The 20,035-nt window shown below is 37.4% G+C and overlaps 1 protein-coding gene and 1 pseudogene across 12 annotated transcripts in view; both read right to left on the bottom strand.

Annotated features, from left to right (window-relative positions):
* The window catches only part of ZNF609 (zinc finger protein 609), a 225,949-nt gene that overhangs the window by 17,791 nt on the left and 188,123 nt on the right, over nucleotides 1-20,035 (bottom strand). The window lies entirely within an intron of this gene.
* Nucleotides 13,413-14,350, bottom strand: LOC306652989 (high mobility group protein B1-like; annotated as a pseudogene). Its single transcript has one exon. The product of its transcript is annotated as a high mobility group protein B1-like (transcript).

Below are 20,035 nucleotides of genomic sequence, written 5' to 3'. Positions count from 1 at the left end.
ACCAACAAAACAAAACAAAAAAACAAATTACAGGTGTGGCAGCATACCCCTGGGACTCAGGAGACTGAGGCTGGAGTATGACAAGCTTGAGGCCTACCTTGGTAATTTAGAGAGACCCTGTCTCTTAAAAAAAAAAAAAAAAAAAAAAGTTGGGTTTCTAGCTCAGTGATAGAGTTCTCCCAGATCCTCATACTAGGGGTGGGGGATCCAGCAAAACAAAATTAAAAAACCCATGTACCTATCACCCAGCTCAATGAATTTAATGATTCTGTGCCATATGTGCATCAGATTTCATTTCTAAAGAGTAAAATATGTAATTGAAAAGCATTATTTATATTTTCAAATTTTATGTTGATGGGATCGTGCTGGTGATACAACTTACCTTTCTCACTTAACATTACAGATTTGAGACTTTTTTTTTTTTTTGAGAAAAATGAGAAAGAAGTTTTATTGTTTTGCTAGCAAAGAAGAAAATATAGGGACTCCTATTCCAGAGGCTGTGATTCTGCCTATCGTAGGGAACAAGGGTTTTTTAAAGAGGTGCTTCAAAGGCTACATTCCAGGTATTCTTTGTCCAGAGTTGTAATGTACTTGCTAATTTGGGAGATAATCACTTCTTAGATACTCTGGAACCATTCCCAAGTGAGCTCAGTATTTATTTCAGTGTATGATTTGACCACAATTTATCTCAATTTATTCTTTAAAATATTTATCACAATTTAGTCTCTTATTGGTGGACATCTTAGGAGTTTTTGGTACATTTTCACTCCAAAATGATGCACAATGAATACTCCTGATGTGTTGCTCATCTTATTTAAAAATACTTTTGAATAGTTAAGGAAATATATTTGTACATTCATCCTTAAACGGTAGCAATATATACACAATGCTTTGAACACTGCTTTTTTCACATACCCATATATTTTGGATCATTCTATATGATTATCCAGAGAGCTACTTTATTTTTCTTAATAAAAGAAAAAAATATATATATATATTTTTTTAAAACCCAGGGCCTTCCTTGTCTTGGCGAAGCGAGCACTCACCAACCAAGTTATATCCCCAGCCCTTAATGACTATATTTGAATGGATATTTAGGTTGCTTCACTCTTCTGCTATTACAAATAAATGGAAATAAACAGTCTTGTCCAAATGTTTTATCTTACCTATACAAATATATCTATTAAGATAAAATCCTGTAGTAAAACTGCTACAGAGAATTTGTATTTAGAGTTTAGAGTTTTGATAAATACTGCCAAAATGCCTCAAAGAGATGTATTAAACTTACCTATTCATCAGCAGCCCATGAAACAGTTCTTGACCTTTCTCTTTGGTAATGTAGTATTATAAGACTTTTTAATCTTTGCCAATTTATTATTATTATTATTACTATTTTAATTTTTTTTTTTTTTTTTTGGTACTGAGGATTGAACCCAGGGGTGGTTAACCACTGAGCCACATCTCAAGCTTGTTTTATATTTTATTTGGAGACAGGGTCTCACTAAGTTGCTTAGGGCCTTGCTAAATTGCTGAGGCTGGCTTTGAACTCGTGATCCTCCAGCCTCAGCCTCCTGAGCTGCTGAGATTATAGGCGTGTGCCACTGTGCCCGGCAAAGTATTTTTTTTCTGTGTCTGGTTAAAAAGTAGTTTTACAGTTGGGTGTGATGATGCACACCTGTAATCTCAGTGGCTCAGGAGGCTGAGACAGGAGGATTTCGAGTTCAAAGCTAGCCTCAGCAATGGCGAGGTGCTAAGCAACTCAGTGAGACCCTGTCTATAAATAAAATACAGAAGAGGGCTGGGGGTGTGGCTCAGTGGTTGAGTGCCCCTGAGTTCAATCCCCAGTACCAAAAGAAAAATAAAAGTAGTTTTACATTTTAATGAATTCAAGTTATGTTAAGCTTTTCCTTTATTGTTTGTGTTTTTCTGTCTTATCACAAGGTCATAAACATGCTGTATTTTAAAGGTATCTTGAACAAGCTAAGAAAGATTTTGACTTTTTTTTTTTTTTTTTTTTTTTTTGTAGTTGTAGGACACAGTATCTTAATTTATTTTTATGTGGTGCTGAGGATGGAACCCAGTGCCTCACACATGCTAGGCAAGTGCTCCACCACTGAGCCACAACCCCAGCCTGGTTTTTACCTTTTTAATGACAGAAAATAAAATGAAAATGAGATTTTGTGATGTGAAATTATGTAAAATTTACTATCATTGCCCATGAATAAAGTTTAATTGGAACATAACCACGTTTGTTCATTTATGCACTGTGTATACCTTCTTTCATACCACAGGACAGAGTTGATGCAACAGAGACTACATGACCTGCAAAGCCTAAAATTTACCGCATGTTTCCTTAAAGAAAGTTTGTCAATCTGTTTTAAAATTTTTTTCTTTTTTCTTTTTTTGGCTTTACCACTGAGCTATATCCCTAGCCCTAGTACAAGCATTTAAAGATAGAAATTTCCCTTAAGGCCTAAATTAGCTGCATCCTACAAATTTTGATACGTTTTCATTGTCATTCAGCTCAAAATATTTTCCAGTTTCTCTTCTTTTTGATCTTGAAGCTATTGTCAAATTTTCAACTGTCTGAGGTTTTTCCACTTTAAAAAAAAAAAATTTAATTTGGGGTGATAGGTCTTGAAGGCAGGGCCTCACCCTTCTTGTAAAGTGCTCTAGCATGAATTACCTTCCCAGCCATTTTTCAGATATGTTTTTGTTATTGATTTCTGACTTAATTCTACTGTGGTCAGAGAACATACTCTGTATGATTTTGATCCTCTTAAATTCAGTGAGAGTTAATTTATGTTCTAAAATATGCTCTTTCTTGAAGGACAGTGTGCACCTGAAAAGAATGTTAAAAAGTATATATTCTGCAGTCATTGGGTGTTCTATAAATGAAAGGTCAAGCTGACAGTGTTATTCAATTCTTCTATATCTCTACTAATTTTCTGCTTGCTTGTTCTTATCAATTACTCGCCCTTTGTTCTTTCTTTTTTCCCCTATGCAGTGCCGGGGATTGAAGCCAGGGAATTGCACATGCAATAATCAGTTCTACTGATTATACTTGTCTGCAGTATACTTTTTTTTTTTTTTTTTGGGGGGGGGGTGCTGGGGATCGAACCCAGGGCCTTGTGCTTACAAGGCAAGCACTCTACTGACTGAGCTATCTCCCCAGCCCGCTGCAGTATACTTTTTTAACTCGTGAGTTCATCCCTTAAAAACAAATTTCTTTACTGACATTTAAGTGGGTTAAAGGAAGGAGGCTGATCTACCATGCTAAACTAGAATATTATTTACTTTTATTTATCCTATTTGATATTTGGAGTACCCTATCTAAATTCTTAAATTCCTAACGGGGAAAATGATCACTTATTTTATATTCATTTATTGTCTGTCACGCATTCATTCTTTTATTTTCTAGGACTTGTATTATATGTGTCCTGGAGTCTCTCAAGTCATAACCTATACATTTATTTGTTTTGCAGTATTGGGAACTGAAACCAGCAGCCCTCTAATACAAAGCTAAACCTTAGTCTTTTCTATTTTGAGTCAGGCTCTCACTAAAGTGCCCAAGCTTGCCTTGAACTTACAATCCTCCTACCTCAGCCTCCTGAGTTGTTTAAATTATAGCCACGTGCCACCTCACCCAGCAATTACCTGTACATTTAAATTGATTTCCCAATTTTTTCTCTTTATACTTCAATTTTCCAATTTATAATTTTCTTTTTGATACATGTAGATTAGAATTCAAGATACTGAGTTAAAACCTTTTTTTTTCCAATAATTAAATTCCAAGATTTTAAACTGGCTAAATTTTTCATATCTATGTGACATTACTTAGTTTTTGGTTGTTTGAGTCAGTTTCATCTTATTAATAGATATTATTTTTGTTTCTCTTTAAGAAAACTAAACATACTTAATTACAGTTTTTGTTTAACTGCACCATAAATTAATTACATTAGCTATGCACTTAAGTTCTGATGATTTTTTGTTTGCTTGTTTTAATTTTTTTTTTTTTTTTTAAACAGTCCTGGGGATTGAACCCAGGATCTTGTGCAGGTGAGGCAAGCATGCTGCACTAAGCTATAACTCCAGTCCTAGTCTTGAGGTTTTTATTAAATTAGTTTTTAAATTTTGATGTTATCGATTCACATACAGCTGTGATAAATAATAGAAATTCCATGTGCCCTGTAGTCAGTTTCCCTCAATGGTAATATCTTGCAAAACTATAGTACAATATCCCCACCAGGAAACTGATATTGATACAGTGAAGGTACAAAACATTTCCACCAACAAAAAGATAACTACAGTTTTGTCCTTTTAGGCTATAGCCACTTTCCTCCCACTCACACCCTTCCTTAAACACTAGCAATCACTCATCTGTTTGCCTTTTTGTTTTTTCAGTACTGGGGATCAAACCCAGGTCCTTGCATATGCTAGGCCAGAGCTCTATCCCTAGCTCCTTTTGTTTTGAGACAGGGTGACCCTAAGTTGTCCAGACTGGCTGGAACTTGGAATCCTCCATCTTAGCCTCCCAAGTAGCTGGGATTATAGGCATATCCTACTGTACCTGGCGGTTCAGTTCATTGCCTTTTTCTTTCTTTTTTTTTTTTTTTGGTACTGAGAATTTAACCCAGGGGGGCACTTTACCACTCAGCTACATCCCCAGCCCATTTTTATTTTGAGACTGGGTGTTGATAAATTGTTTAGGGCCTTACTAAATTACTGAGGCTGGCCTTAAACCTGCAATTCTGCCTCCCAAATCACTGCGATTACAGGGGTGTGCTACCATGCTTGGCAGTTCATTGCCTTTTATTGCTAAGCAGTATTTATGGTATGACTGTATCACAGTTTGTTTTACCATTCACCTGTTGAAGGACATCTGATAATTTCTAGCTTTGGGTTATTATGAATAAAACTACTATGAATATATATGTATAAGTTTTTGTGTGAACATGTTTTCATTCCTCTGGAATAGATACCCAGGAGTGCAACTGCTGGGTGATACTACAGTTGCAAATCTAGTTTTTTAAAGAAACTTTTCTCAGAGCAGCTGTACCCTTTAACATTCCCACTACCAATGAATGCATTAGAGATCCAGTCTGTTTGTATCCTTGCCAGTATTTGGTGTTAGTTGTTAGCCATTCTGTCAGCTGTGTAAGTAACATCTCTTGTGGTTTTAATTGATTATTTTTCTTCTTCTTTTTTTTTTTTTCTTTTTAATTTGTGGTGGGGGGTTACTGGGGATTGAACTCAGGGTCACTTGACCACTAAGCTACATCCCCAGCCCTATTCTGTATTTGATTTAGAGAAAGGGTCTCACCAAGTTGCTTAGTGTCTTACTTTTGTTGAGGCTGGCTTTAAACTTGAGATGCCTTAGCCACCTAGGCTGCTGGGATTACAGGTGTGCGCTGCTGCATATGGCAGTCTTTTGTGGTTTTAATTTGCGTTTCCTTAACAGCTAATAATATTGAACATCTTTTTGAATGCTTATTTGCCATATGTACACGCACAGCCTCTTTGGTGAAATGTCTGTTCGTCTTTTGTCCATTTTCTGATTGGATTTTTTTGTTTACTGTTGAATTTTGACAGTTCTTTACATATTCTAGACAGTACTTTGGTGGAATATTTTCTCCTATTCTCTAGCTCTGTCATTTCATCATTTTAACAGGGTCTTTCCCAGAACTAACATTTTAAATTTTGATGAAATCGAATTTATCAATTTTCCCTTTTATGGGATCATGTTTTTAAGAACTGTACTTGTTTCTAATTAAAGATTTTCTTTGGATTTTTTTCCTCAAAGTTTTTTGCTTTCTGTGTAAATCCTTGATCCATTTTGAGTCAATCCCCGCACCCCCCCACCTTTTTTTGGTACTGAGATTTGAACCCCGGGGCACTTAATCACTGAGCCACATCCCCAGCCTGTCTGTTTAGGGCCTCAATAAGTTGCTGAGGGGGTCTTTGAACTTGTGATCCTCCTGCCTCATCCTCCCAAGCCACTGGGATAACAGGCATGAACCACCACACCTGGCTCATTTTGAGTCAATTTTTTTTTTTTTTTTGTGGTGCTGGGGATTGAACCCAGGGCTTTGTGCTTGAGAGGCAAGCACTCTACCAACTGAGCTATCTCCCCAGCCCCTTGAGTCAATTTTTGAATGAGATTTGTTTTTATATTTTCCCTCTGATATTCATTTGTCTTTCACCCGAAGAATTTCCTTTGTGCATTTCCCCCCAAAACCATTTGGGCACATTTGAGTGAGTCTATTCCTGGGTTCTCTGACCTGTGCCATTAATCTACATGTCTATCCCTTTGCCAATTCCACACAGTCTTTTCTTCTTTTAATTTTTTTTAGTTGTAGATGGACACAATATCTTTATTTTTATGTGGTGAGGATCAAACCCCGTGCCTTACCAGTGCAAGGCAAGCACTCTACCACTGAGCCATCCAGCCCCAGTCCTTCCACACAGTCTTAATTACTGTGGCTATATAGTAAGACTTAAAATTGGGTACGTTCCCAATTTTATTCTTCTTTTTCAAAATTGTTATAACTCCCCCTGCCCCAGTTCTGGGGATTGAATCCATGGCCTTGCACACGTTAGGCAAGTGGTTATAGTTGTTCCAGTTTCTTGTTTATATCTAAGTATCAAAACAAAACAAAGTAAACAAAAAACCAAACTTGCTGCAGGTGTGGTGGTGCATGCCCGTGATCCCGGTGACTTGAGAGGCTCAAGCAGGAAGATCACAAATTTGAGGCCAGCCTCAGCAATTTAACAAAATCCTGTCTCAAAATAAAAAATAAAAAGTACTGGGAATGTAATACTGTGGTAAAGCACCCCTGGGCTCAATCCTCAGTACAAAAAACAAACAAACAAATGACTTGCTGGAATTTTGGTAGGAATTCTATTAAGCCTGTACATCAATTTGGGGAAAACTACCATCTTTACTATGCTGAGTGTTCCAATTTATAAACACAGCATGCCTCTGCATTTATATGGGTCTTCTTTAATTTTTTTCATTAGCACTGTGTAGCTTACAGCATACAAATCCCATAGATGTTTTCTTAGATTTATATCTAAATATTTTATAGTTAGGGTGGTTACTGTAAATGGTATTATATTTTTAAATTTCAGTGTCCATATGTTTATAGGTAGTATATAATAGCTACACAATTGATTTTGGTAAGTTTATCTTATGTTCTTTGATCTTGCTGAACTCATTAATTCCAGGAGTTTTTGTATAATTGTTAGGATTTTCTATATAGACATCAAGTGATCTGAAAATAGGAACAATTTTTGCATTTCCCCCTGCCCCCGGTACTGGGGAATGAACCCAGGAGTGCTTTACCATACAGCTACACCCCAGCCCTTTTTATTTTTGAGACAGGGTCTTTCTTGCTAAGTTGCTGAGGCTGGCCAACAGGAACAGTTTAATTTCTTCCTTTTTAATCTATATGCCTTCTCTTTCCTTTTCTTTTTAACACTGGCTAAAACTTCTATGTTGGATTAAAAGCAGTAAAGGTAAACATCCTTGCCTCATTCCTGATCTTAGGGAGAAAGCATTCAGTCTTTTACCATGAAATACAATGTTCAGCTTCAATTCCACATATGGGATGTGGGAGGCAAAGGAAAACCCTGGGGAATTACCACCATGTTGTTCCTCAGGCCTTGGGTTCTGGGCTCCCTGGCTGATCTGCCTTCTCTTCTAAACCTGCCACAGTTTTGTCATTTTTGCTTATGTCTAAGGTTTTTAGTTGAACTTAGTGGGAAGAACAGGGAAAAGTCTGTCTATTCCATCTTCCTTGAAGTGGAATTCATAGTCAATTTTTACTGGCTATCTTTCCTTAGCATAAGATTTCTATTATATAAAATTTTGGTTATGAGTTTGGGGTATTAACCCTTTCTCTAATAATTTTACAATTTCTTCCTTCTGTTCCCCTAAGGATCCAATCCAAACAGCTATTGAAATGGTCTGAAATTTAAGATATTATTATTCTAACTCAGTGAATCAGGAGGCAGCTTGACCTAGTCTTTCCAGTTCCTTAGTTTTCCCTCCTCCCCCAATTAAAGATTCCCTGCATGAGGCTGGTTGGGGTTACCATCTCACTCCCCTACCTTCAAGTTCTCATCTCTGTGTCTATTTTTTTTTTCTCTCCAGTACTGGGGACTGAACCCAGGGGAGCTCTACTACTGAACTACATCCCCAGCCCTTTTTTGCTTTTTATTTTGAGACAGGGTCTCACTATGTTGCTTAGTCTGGCCTCAAACTTGTGATCCTCATCTCAGCCTCTCAACTCACTAAAATTATAGGCACGTGCCACCATGCCAGGCAAGTTCTCATCTCTTTATGGGGAATTTGTAATAACTCTTTACCCCTCAGAAACTCAGTAAGTCCACAGCATCAGCCATACTTAGTGACTTGCATCTTTTCTGTTTTTGGTCCATGGAGATGGTTATTTTGTTTTTGAAACCAAATATGTTCTCCCGTGTATATGTACTGGACATTGAACCCAGGGGCACTCTACCATTGGGCTGCACCCCTAGCCCTTTTTTATTTTAAGACAGGGTCTTCCTAAATTGCTGAGGTTAACCTTGAACTTGTAATCCTCCTGCCTCAGCCTCCTGAGTTGCTGGGATTACAGGCTTGTGTGCACCACTGTGCCCACTTCTTTTGTTTTTGAGACAGAGCCTCATATCTCACTATGTTGTGCAGGCTAGTATCAATCTTGTGGACTCAAGTTGTCCTCCTACCCACCTCAGCTTTTTTTGGGGGGTACCGGGTATTAAAACCAGGGTACTTAACCACTGAGCAACAGCCCTTTTTTATATTTAGAGACAGAGTCTCGCTGAGTTGCTTAGGGCCTCACTAAGTTGCTGAGGTTGGCTTTGAATTCATGATCCTCCTGCCTCAGTCACCTGAGCCACTGGGATTACAGGCATGGGCCACCACACCTGGCCCACCTCAGCCTCCTGAGTAGTAAGCAGATGGGACTATATGCTTGCACCACCGCAGTCTTCACGTTATTTGATTTCTTGTTTTTACATTTTACTTTAACTTCTTGGTAGGTGCTTGGAGGAGAGGATATGTCAAAAGTTTGAGTCCTATAAGTAAATTCTTTTTTCTTTTAGTATTGGGTATTGAACCCAGTGGCACTTGTATCACTGAGTTAACATCCCTTTTAAATTTTTTAGTGTCTTGTTAAACTGCCCAGACTGGCCTTGAACTTGAGTCTCTTGCCTCAGCCTCCTAAGTCATTAGAATTATAGGTGTGCACCACTGTACCTGGCTCTGCAAATCATTTTTTTTTTTTTTTTTTTTTTGGTACTGGGGTTAAACCCAGTGATACTTTGCCATTGAGTTACATCCCCAGTCCTTTTTATTTTGAGATAGGATCTCACTAAGTCACTTAGGTCCCCACTCAGTTGCTGAGGATGGCCTTAAATCTGTGATCTTTCTGCTTTAGCCTCGGGAGCCCCTGGATTACAACCATTGCATTCAGCTTTGTAAATCACCTGATTTACGAACAGATTGGAAGTTCCAACACATATTTTCTGTGTATCAAAAGAATAAGTCTGGGGAATCCAGAATTAATCTTTTGTCTTTGGCCACATACTAAAAAAATACTACTTCATCTAGTACTCTCGGGGTCTATCTGTAGTAACACCTATATTCATTTTCTTTGATCTAAAATGCTGTATAAAGATCACTGGACCTAGAGTCAGAAAACCTTAGACCAAACTCTTGCTGTTACAGTGTAACCTTGGACAAGTCATTTGGCCTCTCTGAATCTCAGATTTTTAATCAGTAATATATAATTAAAACAAAAATATAAATCTTAATACTATTAAATAAGACAACTAGCTAACAGTGGAGTACAAAGAAAGTGCATAGATCAAACTATGGAATATCAAGACTTGAGCCTTGAACTCTCAGGCATGGCTTTAAGTATGATCTTATTTAGCTTTTGTCTTTTTGTGGAATCAGAATTTATATTATCCAGCTGGGTGCAGTGGCACACATCTACAATCCTAGCAACTTGGAAGGTGTTTTCATATTTCTTACTAAATATTTACAGCCTTATATCATTTCCTTCCCCCTCCCCCTTGGTGCTGGGAATTGAACTCAGGTCCTTGTCCTTGCTAGGCTAGTGCTTTATCATCGAGCTACAACCCCAGCCCTTAAATCACTTTTTGAGCAAGGTAGGTTATAAGGAGATAGAAAGCATAATCCTCTCTATAGTCCGCCACATAGGGATTGTTAAAACTAATCTCCCCACTGACCCGTGTTAGGGATCAAACCCAGGGTCTCCTATATATGAGACAAATGCTCTACCACTAAGTCACATCCTGAGTCTCATTTAAAGCCACTTTGAAAATGAGGAAATTAAAGTCCAGAAGAAATAAGTAATTTATTGAAGAGCTCACTATTAGTGAGAGCCTTAGCTCATGACATAGCTATCTCTAATGGATTCTGATTCTTTTCACACAATTTCCTTAGAATATCCCTTTATTTTGGTTAAAAGACATATATAGAATTGCAAGATGTGGAGATCCAGAGGGGAAAAGGCCTTTTTCAAGGCCCTGGCATCTTAAAGAAATAGCATATTGCCTAAGAAATAATTAAGCAAAATTCTCCCTGGCTATTAGCAAAGTGAATTTGTGTGGCCATCTACCCCCAGTGATGGGCTGCTCTGCTTGCTGTATAACAATTTTAAATAGGAACAGTGTCCATTTATTTCTAGATAAGGTAAGACTTAGAGGAACCTCATTTATAAGGATGGATGAGCACAGCTGCATATAGGGAGCAGGCATACAATTAGAAGATGAATGTTATTCCTTCTCTTGAAATAGCTGGGCAGGAACACATGTTTATAAAAGTGGCTTTTTCCTCTGGTATAATCTGCAAACCTTAGCAATAATAAATGAATTGAAAAAAGGTCAGGCAGAGTGCTGGAAATGGGAGGAGAAAGAGGAAAAATTCTAATATGGAAAGACAAAATGGAGGGTTGTTTAAATGTCAAAGGAAACACATTTTGTTGAAATGTAACACTCTTCCTATAAGGTTCTGAGTCAAGTCAGCTGGGAGAATAAGAGGGCAGGAAGGAAAAGCAGAAAATAATACTTAATAGACCTAGTTTCTCTACTAGGGGCAGCTTTAGGGCAATAAGTAGGCTGAAGAGAAAGAGAAAAATAGGTCTTCATTTTAGAAAGCTTCCTATTTTTCATAGTGTTCACAAAACCCTCAGCATGTTTGGAGATGATAGTAATTCTACTAAAAATACTGTAATAATAGTTCTGTTTCTCTAGGTGTTTACTGTCATCTTTACCAAAAATTGTACAGAAAATCTTATTAACCATTATTATGTTTTAAAGTGCTGACTATTTTCCATTTTTAAAGGTGATCAACACTAGAGTAAGACAAAGGGAAAATGACTTACTACAAGGCAGTTGTTAGGTTCGCCCCCCCCCATGTCTTAGAAGAAGTGCCATGCTGAGACAAATCCAATCCCAAAGCATCAGTGCTTTGCTTCAGAGGACACATCACAACCTCAAAACATTTATGTAGTCAAAACTGATCCAACTACAAAAGTAGGAAGAGTAAATTTTACCTCCAGGTCCCTCCTCTTCTACTTCTTTTTTTTTTTTTTTTGGTATTGGGACTTGAACACATTGGCACTTCACTAAGCCACATCCCTAGCCCTAGGGTCTTGATAAGTTGCTTAGGGAGTTGCTAAATTGCTGAGGCTGGCCTCCAACTTGTGATCCTCCTGCCTAAGTCTCCCAAATCACTGGGATTACAGGCATGTAATATGGTGCCTGGCATTTTTTTTTTTTTTTTTTTTTTTTTTTTTTTTTTTTTTTTGCAGTACTAGGGACTAAACCAAGGGACTCTACCACTGAGCTATGTCCTTGCCCTCCTTCTTTTATCTTGAGACAGAGTCTTGCTAAGTTTCTCAGGCTGGTTTTGAACTTTTGGTCCTCATATCTAAGTCTCCCAAGTAGCGAGATTTACAGGTATATGCTATTGCACTTGGCTCTTCATATATATTCTTAAAAATACATACTATGCATATTATTGTTTTGATTTGTATTTAAATTTACTAAATAAGTATTATGTTATAGATTTCATTCAATTTTGCATTATTTTAAAGAACAATCCATATTGCTATATTTTTTCTAGCCCACAGGGTTGTTATAATGTCTATACTTATTTAATAATTAATACTGAATGAATTCATATCAGTAGGGAATATGGAAATACACAGAAAAGACATGATCCCAATCTATTCTCATGCGTCTTACAATGAGAATAAACACACAGACAACATACTCTCATGTAGATAAGGAAGAAAGTAAAGTTTGGCTGAATAGCTGAGTGACATTATAACATAGTAAAAAAAAAAAAAAAGAGTGTGATGTCTAGATCTAAATGAATTGATGTGAAGTTGTAAAACAGTACTGTAAATATTTCTAGACTTTCCTCTAGATAAAGACGAAGTAGCCATATCATCATCTATAAGTAAAGTTTCCTTTAACATTTAAAAGGAAGAGGTAATTTATAACTCATTAGCACCCTGAGGGCTCTGCTACCAGTTTTATAGCCCTTTGGCTCCCAGTCTAGCAGAGTGTGAAATTCTTAACATTATTAAGAAATTAAAACCACAGATAATGCAAACCTTTGTAACTTCTTTTTTTTTTTTAATTTTTTTTTAGTTGTTGATGGACCTTTACTTTATTTATTTATTTATGTGTGGTGCTGAGGATAAAACCCGGGGCCTCACAGATGCCAGGCCAGCACTCTACCACTAAGCCACAATCCCAGCCCCTTAGTAACTTCTTACCAGCCCCTTAACTTCTTAATTACAAAGAGCTACTAAGTCAAAGCAATATTCTACTTCTATGCCTTTAAGAGTAGGGAAGTGGGATTGAATAAATTTGACTCTTGCTTCCAGAAAGTTTATAATTTAGAATGTAGTAAAGGAGAAAAACTCTCAAGAGCAATGATTACTACTACTAATCCATAAGATCACAGAATGCATAGGGTAGAGAATGAAGAATATTCTAACCAGCCTAAGGAAATAAGGGTTTCTTTTTTTTTTTTTTTTTTAATAAAAAAAATTGTATTTACTTAGAAGCATTCAGAATGTCAACAAAACAGCTGCAACTTTTTTTTTTTTTTGCAATTACAGAGTGGTATTCAGTTAACAGAACAACAATTATTTCGTATAAGCTGCATCAGAGACAACTGAAGATGAAAAACTACCGTCCCCATATATAACTAATTTGTGCTGTGCACCAACAAGAACCTGCTTTAAATTTCCATGCCAATTTACAACCCCCATACTGTACCAGGCAAGGTTAGTGGCTATTGAAAATACCACCAGGACAGGGCTATCTAAAGACACATTCGGTAGTGTGTTAACTATACAAAAAAAGACACTGTACAGTTTAAAAACAAATCTTACACAGCCTTACATTTCAATTTTTTTCTTTAAAAGGAGTGAGTTGTGTACAGGGGGGTTAAATGCTTTATAGACAAGAAAAAAAAAACTGCGCTAGAACCAACTTATTCATCATCATCATCTTCATCTTCCTCATCTTCCTCTTCCTCCTCATCCTCTTCATCTTCCTCATCTTCCTCCTCTTCCTTCTTTTTCTTGCTTTTTTCAGCCTTGACAACTCCCTTTTTTTGCTGCATCAGGTTTTCCTTTAGCTTGGTAGGCAGCAATATCCTTTTCATATTTTTCCTTCAGCTTAGCAGCTTTCTTTTCATAAGGCTGCTTATCATCTGCAGCATTGTTGTTCCACATCTCTCCCAGTTTCTTTGCAACATCACCAATGGATAGGCCAGGATGTTCTCCTTTGATTTTGGGGCGATATTCAGAACAGAACAAGAAGAAGGCCGACGGAGGCCTCTTGGGTGCATTGGGATCCTTGAACTTCTTTTTTGTTTCCCCTTTAGGAGGGATATAGGTTTTCATTTCTCTTTCATAACGGGCCTTGTCCGCCTTTGCCATATCTTCAAATTTTCCTTTCTCTTTAGCAGACATGGTCTTCCACCTCTCTGAGCACTTCTTAGAAAACTCTGAAAAGTTGACTGAAGCATCTGGGTGCTTCGTCTTGTGCTCCTCCCGGCAAGTTTGCACAAAGAATGCATATGATGATATTTTGCCTCTCGGCTTCTTAGGATCTCCTTTGCCCATGTTTAGTTGTTTTTCCTCAGCGAGGCACAGAGTCGCCCAGTGCCCGTCCAGCTCTCACTTGCCCGGGCGCTGTCTCTATGGAGCTCAATGTACTGCAATGGCTGTGAGAGCGGGAGCCAGACGCAGCCTCCTCACTCTCTCCGCTCTGTAACATTCTCTTGTTTTGTTTTGCTGGGGATTGAACCTAGGGCCTTATGCATGCGAGGCAAGCACTCTACCAACTGAGCTATATCCCCAGCCCCAAAATAAGGGTTCTTTAAAGACTAACATTAATTTTTTTTTTAAATTTTATTTTTAGTTGTTGATAGACCTTTATTTTATTTATTTATATGTGGTGCTGAGAATCAAACCCAGTGCCTAACACATGCTAGGCAAGTACTCTACCACTGAGCCACAACCCCAGGCCCCTAACATTAATTTTTTAAAGACATATTTCAAATAAAATTACATATTGTTGTTTGTACTTTTTTTTTTTTGGTACTGGGTATGGAACTAGGGGTGCTTAACCAGAGCACATCCCCAGCCCATTTTTTTATGTTTTATTTAGAGACAGAGTCTCACTAAGTACTTAGGGCCTTGCTAAATTGCTGAGGTTGTTCTCAAACTTGCAGTCCTCCTGCCTCAGCCTCCTGAGTTGCTGGGATTACAGGTATGAACCTACTGTTTGTACTTTATAGAAGCTACCCTCAGCTCTTGTTATATTGGGCATCTGGAGCAAGAAGGAAATACAGCTGGATATCCTGTCTAGGAAGAACAAAAGTGTATATGCTACACAAACTTGTAGTATTGTAGTAATATAGTGTGGTGATAGAAAAATGTAAATTGGGGAATGGGGTTGACTTGTTTTTTTAAAAATTTTCTCAATAACTGAACTTCTAGTACACAGAATTGGAACAACAGTATTTAGAGTAAAGTGAGACAGCTTATCTTATAAGTGAATAGAAACAGAACATTCCTACTTCCTCCCCAAGAGGGGAGCTATTTACACAAAACTACAGCTAGGAGTCTGGACAGCACCTGTGAAAAACCTCTACCCAGGACTTTTCCACCAGCTATCACTTCCTAGAGCAGCCTCCAAGCCTTTAAAAGGTCATCACCTTACGTTTTTGCTGTGTCTTTGTGTAGTTGTCTCTCCCGCCCTCCTTTTCTTCCTTGTTTTGGTCTGTTTTCCTTCTTCTCTTTGATTGTTTATGTATTTATTTATAGTATTGGGGATTGAACCCTAAAGTCTCACATATGCTAGGTAAACACTGTAGCACTGAGCTACATCCCCAGTCCCCCTATGCTTTTTTTGTTGTTGTTCTTCTTGAGCCAGGACTGAGACTAGCCTCAAACTTAGAAAATTTCTGCCTCAGCCTCCCACAAAGTTAAGATTGTAGGCATGTGCCCGTGTCTGGTTTGCACAGTCCTCTTGACAGCTCTTGCTATTGTCTTTCCCCTCCAAGCCAGTGATGAACTGGCCGGGGAACTCCACATTGAAGAGGAGCTAAGCAGTGGCTCACTGTTCCTGTCTAAAAGGAACAGGTACCTTTTGCAATAACCTGGTTTCCTAGTTTAAAATAATCAGGTTGAAGAAGAGCTGCTATCTGTTCTTATATTAGATACCTAAATAAGATGCAAAGTCAGGCTATGAACACAAATCAGTCTGATTCTAAACCAAAGCCTGTATTTTTAAGGATGCTGCCTCGCAAGATGAGAATATACTTTCTTGATTCTCAGAAGTTCATAATTCCAAGTGTAAAACATTAAAGATTCTATGTACCACACTTGGAGAAAAAATTGTGGACAAGAGTGAAAGATATCAACATGTATATTTTTGTCTGAAAAGCAGGTTATTGATTTTGCTTGACTGCTCTCTACCAAAAAAGAGAAGCAGCAATAAAACTTCAGACTAATGGAGGCAGAGATAGGTAAACAAGAGAAATGTCAGTGAGCAAAAGCAGCAAAAGGATAGAAAGCAGAAATGGAGTAGGGGGTCAGAAACTCAAGTTCAAAGCTGCCAAGTTATTATTGTAAAATAATGTGACCAAGTAATACCAGTGACTTAGGAGGCTCAGATAGGAGGAACACAAGTTCAGGTAAGCCTCGGCAATTTAGGGAGACCTTGTGTCAAAATAAAGAATAAAAAAAAAAGGCTGGGCATATAGCTTAGTGGTAGAGTACCCCTGAATTCAGTTCAATCCCTAGTAGTACCAAAAAAAAAAAAAAAAGGATAATATGAAAATTAGAACAGTAATTATCTCTGGTTGCTATATTATTTTCTTCTTTTTCTTCTTTGTGATTTATGATGTCTTCTTTTTCTTTGTTTTCCAAGGTTTTAACAATAAGAAGTTTTTACTTAAAAAAAATCACCATTGTTTCCAAAACTTTTTTATCTCCTGAAACAAACTCTGTAGCCATAAGCAATAACTTCCTCTGCTCTCTAGCCCCAGTATTTTATCTACTTTCTATGTAGATTCACCCATTCTAAGTACCTCAAATAAGTGGAAAATTAGAATGCTTGGCTTTTTGTGACTGGTTTATTTCACTTAGCATTTGTTTTCCAGGTTAACCATACTATAACATGTATCAGAACTTCGTTTCTTTTTTATTGCTGATAAATATTCCATTGTATGTTTATCCATTCATCTGGTGATGGACACTTGGATTGTTTCTAACTTTTGGCTGTTGTGAATAATATTGCTATGAAGATTCATAAAATTTTTTGAATTGCTAGATCATAGGTTACTTATATGTTTAACTTTTTAAAGAATTGTCAAAATTTTTTCTCATTATGGCCCCACCATTTTATACTTTAACTGGAAATCTGTAAAAGTTCTGATTTTTCCACCTCTTCTCCAACAATTTATTTTCCATTTTAAAAAAATAACAGGGCTGAAGCCAGGCGTGGTGGCATACACCTGTAATCCCAGCTACTTGGGAGGCTGAAGCAGGAAGATTCCAAGTTCCAAACCAGCCTTAGCAGCTTAATAAGACCCTAACCAACTTAGTGAGACCCTGTCTCGAAATTTAAAAAAAGGGCTCAATGGTTAAATGCCCCTGGGTTCAATTCCTGGTACCAAAACAACCATCACCAACACCACCCAGAGCTGGGGGTGTAGCTAAGTGGTTGAGCACTTGCCTAGTAAATTTTAAGGCCCTGGGTTCAATCCCTAGTACTGCAAAAAGAAACAACAATAACAACAAAAAGTTCATTCTAGTAGGTGGTTTTAATCCCTTATGATTAATGATGCCAAGCATCTTTTCAATGTGTTTACATGGCCAGTGTTTACTGGCCACGTACATATCTTCTGTGGCAAAAAGTCTACTCAAATCCTTTTCCCATTTTTTAACTGTGTTGTTTTTGTTGAACTGTAATTATACATTCTGGATATTAATTCCTTATTACATATATGATTTGCAAATATTTTCTTCCTTTTTTTTTTTTTTTTTTTTTTTTTTGTGGTACTGGGGATCGAACTCAGGGCCTTGTGCTTGTGAGGCAAGCACTCTACCAGCTGAGTTATCTCCCCAGCCCTATTTTCTTCCATTCTATGGATTGTCTTTTCTTTCTTGATAGTGTCCTTTGAGGAGTGAAAACTATTATTATTATTATTTTGGGGGGGGGGGTACTGGGAATCAAATTCAAGGACACTTTGCCACTGAGTACATCCCTTATTTAAACAGGGTCCGCACAGGCTGGCCTTGAACTTATGATTCTCCTGCCTCATCCTCTCAGGTCATTGAGACTACAGAGCACGTACCACTGTACCCAGCTCAAAACAGTTTAACACAATGGCTAACGAAGTCTGTTTTAAGTATTCACATTCCTTCTCTTACTGGACTGTAACCTAGTAGAGATCAAAATATGCATAATGAGCCAGGTGTGGAGGCCCATACCTGTAATCCTAGAAACTCGAGGCTGAGGCAGAAGGATCACAAGTTCAAGGCCAGCCTCTACAACTTAAGTCTTGGCAACTTAGCAAGACCCTGTCTCAAAATAAAAAGTAAAATGTACTGGAGATGTAATTAATTTAGTGGTAAAGCACTCCTGGGTTTAATCCCTAGCACCAAAAAAAAAAAAAAAAAAAAGAAAGAAGAAAGAAAGAAAGAAAGAAAGAAAGAAAGAAAGAAAGAAAGAAAGAAAGAAAGAAAGAGAAAGAAAGAAAGAAAGAAAATTATAATGATAATGAAAACAAAGCTTGATCCTACAGGATCAAGACTACATCCATTCTGCTTACCATCCTACAGATGGTGTTGCAGGGCATTTGGCATTTATACAGTATCTACTTTGAACCAAAAAGCAAAAAGCAAAAAAACAAAAGAAAACAAACAAACAAAACTTAAGCAGAGTTCTTTAACAACAAACCATTTTATATATTTTATGCAGTTTACAATTGACCTCTAAGACCTACATCTCAAGTCAGAAACTTTGGTAAGGGGATTTATTCCTAGGTATATAAACACCAGATCCATTATCTGTTATAAAATACCCATTTCTTTTTCTTTTTCTTCTTCTTCTTCTTTTTTTTTTTTTCTTTTGTACTGGGGATTGAATCCACAGGCATTTAACCATTGAGCCACATCCCCAGCCCTTTTAAAATTTTTTTTTTTTAATTTTGAGACAGGGTCTTGCTAAGCTGCTTAGGGCCTTGCTAAGTTGCTGAGACTGGCTTTGAACTTTGGATCCTCCCGGTCAGCTTCCTGAGTCACTGGGATTACAGGTGTGTACCACCATGCCTGGCCTTTTTCTTCTTTTTTAAAAAAGCTTTTTTACCTCAGAAAATGTTTCCTTGAAAGTTGTATTTCCTTAGCTCAGTGAGAGAAATAAAAAGTGCTAAGCCTAATGTCCAGTGCTAATGTGAGTGGGAACCATAAACATTAACGATCGTTGCTGCCCTAATCTCTAGAAAGATGTTGTCATTTGTATTTTTCTCTTTGCTTTTCTAGTACTCTTTACTCTCTCCCATACCTCTTATAATGGCCAAAGGTCCTTCCAGCCATCACTAAATGATCAAAAACCTGTTAAGATTCTTTATATTCCCAATTTCTTTCTAAAGGAGAACAACAGACATGTCTGTCTACTGATGTTAGGAGCTGGAGCAAAAAGGAGGATACAGCTGCAACAAATTCCATTTGCTCCATACCCTCTCAATATGAGTTTCAGGTTTTCCAGTCCTCTTTAGAGACAGAGGTTGAAGAAGATATCAGATGAAAGTCAGTCATTAATAGTTTCTGGAAACCTATAATTATAACTGTATCTTGACTTAAAGCAAGTAATGCTGCAAAAAACTGGCTAGAAGTGAGAGAGGAGGGTGACTTGCAAAGAGAATGCCTGTGAGGAAGGCTTGTTTAAACTCTGGGTACTATTACCTCTGCAAAAGCCCAACTGGGGGATGTAGGACTTGTTTTACTTTCCAAAGCTAATCTCCAGCATGTTAATGTCTAATATTTAACCTTGACATGATTAGAGAATATACAGATTTCCAGGTACTATTTAATAAGGACAACAGTTCCAACCAGAGATGTAGGGACAGGGTAAGTATAATTAGAAATTCATGTGCTAGGGTTGTAGCTCAGTGATAGAGTGCTTGCCTAATATGTGTGAAGCACTGTGTTTGATCCTCAGCACCAAATGAAAAATAAATAAATAAAATAAAGTTATTGTGTCCATCTACAACTAAAAATATTTTTAAAAATTAGAAAGTCACAAGAGTGAGTAGCCTTCAGAAATGAAGAGACTAGAAAAACTAGGACCATCTGTGGCTCATGAACTAGATAAGATTTTTTCTTATTATGTACATGGTTATTATCTGAGAACTATTCATTTTTTACAGATTTGCTGTGGGGTAATA

The sequence above is a fragment of the Sciurus vulgaris genome, assembly GCF_902686455.1.
Source record: "Sciurus vulgaris genome assembly, chromosome: 2".
In the NCBI taxonomy this organism is placed as follows: Eukaryota; Metazoa; Chordata; class Mammalia; order Rodentia; family Sciuridae; genus Sciurus; species Sciurus vulgaris.
This window is presented reverse-complemented; position numbering and strand designations above follow the sequence as displayed.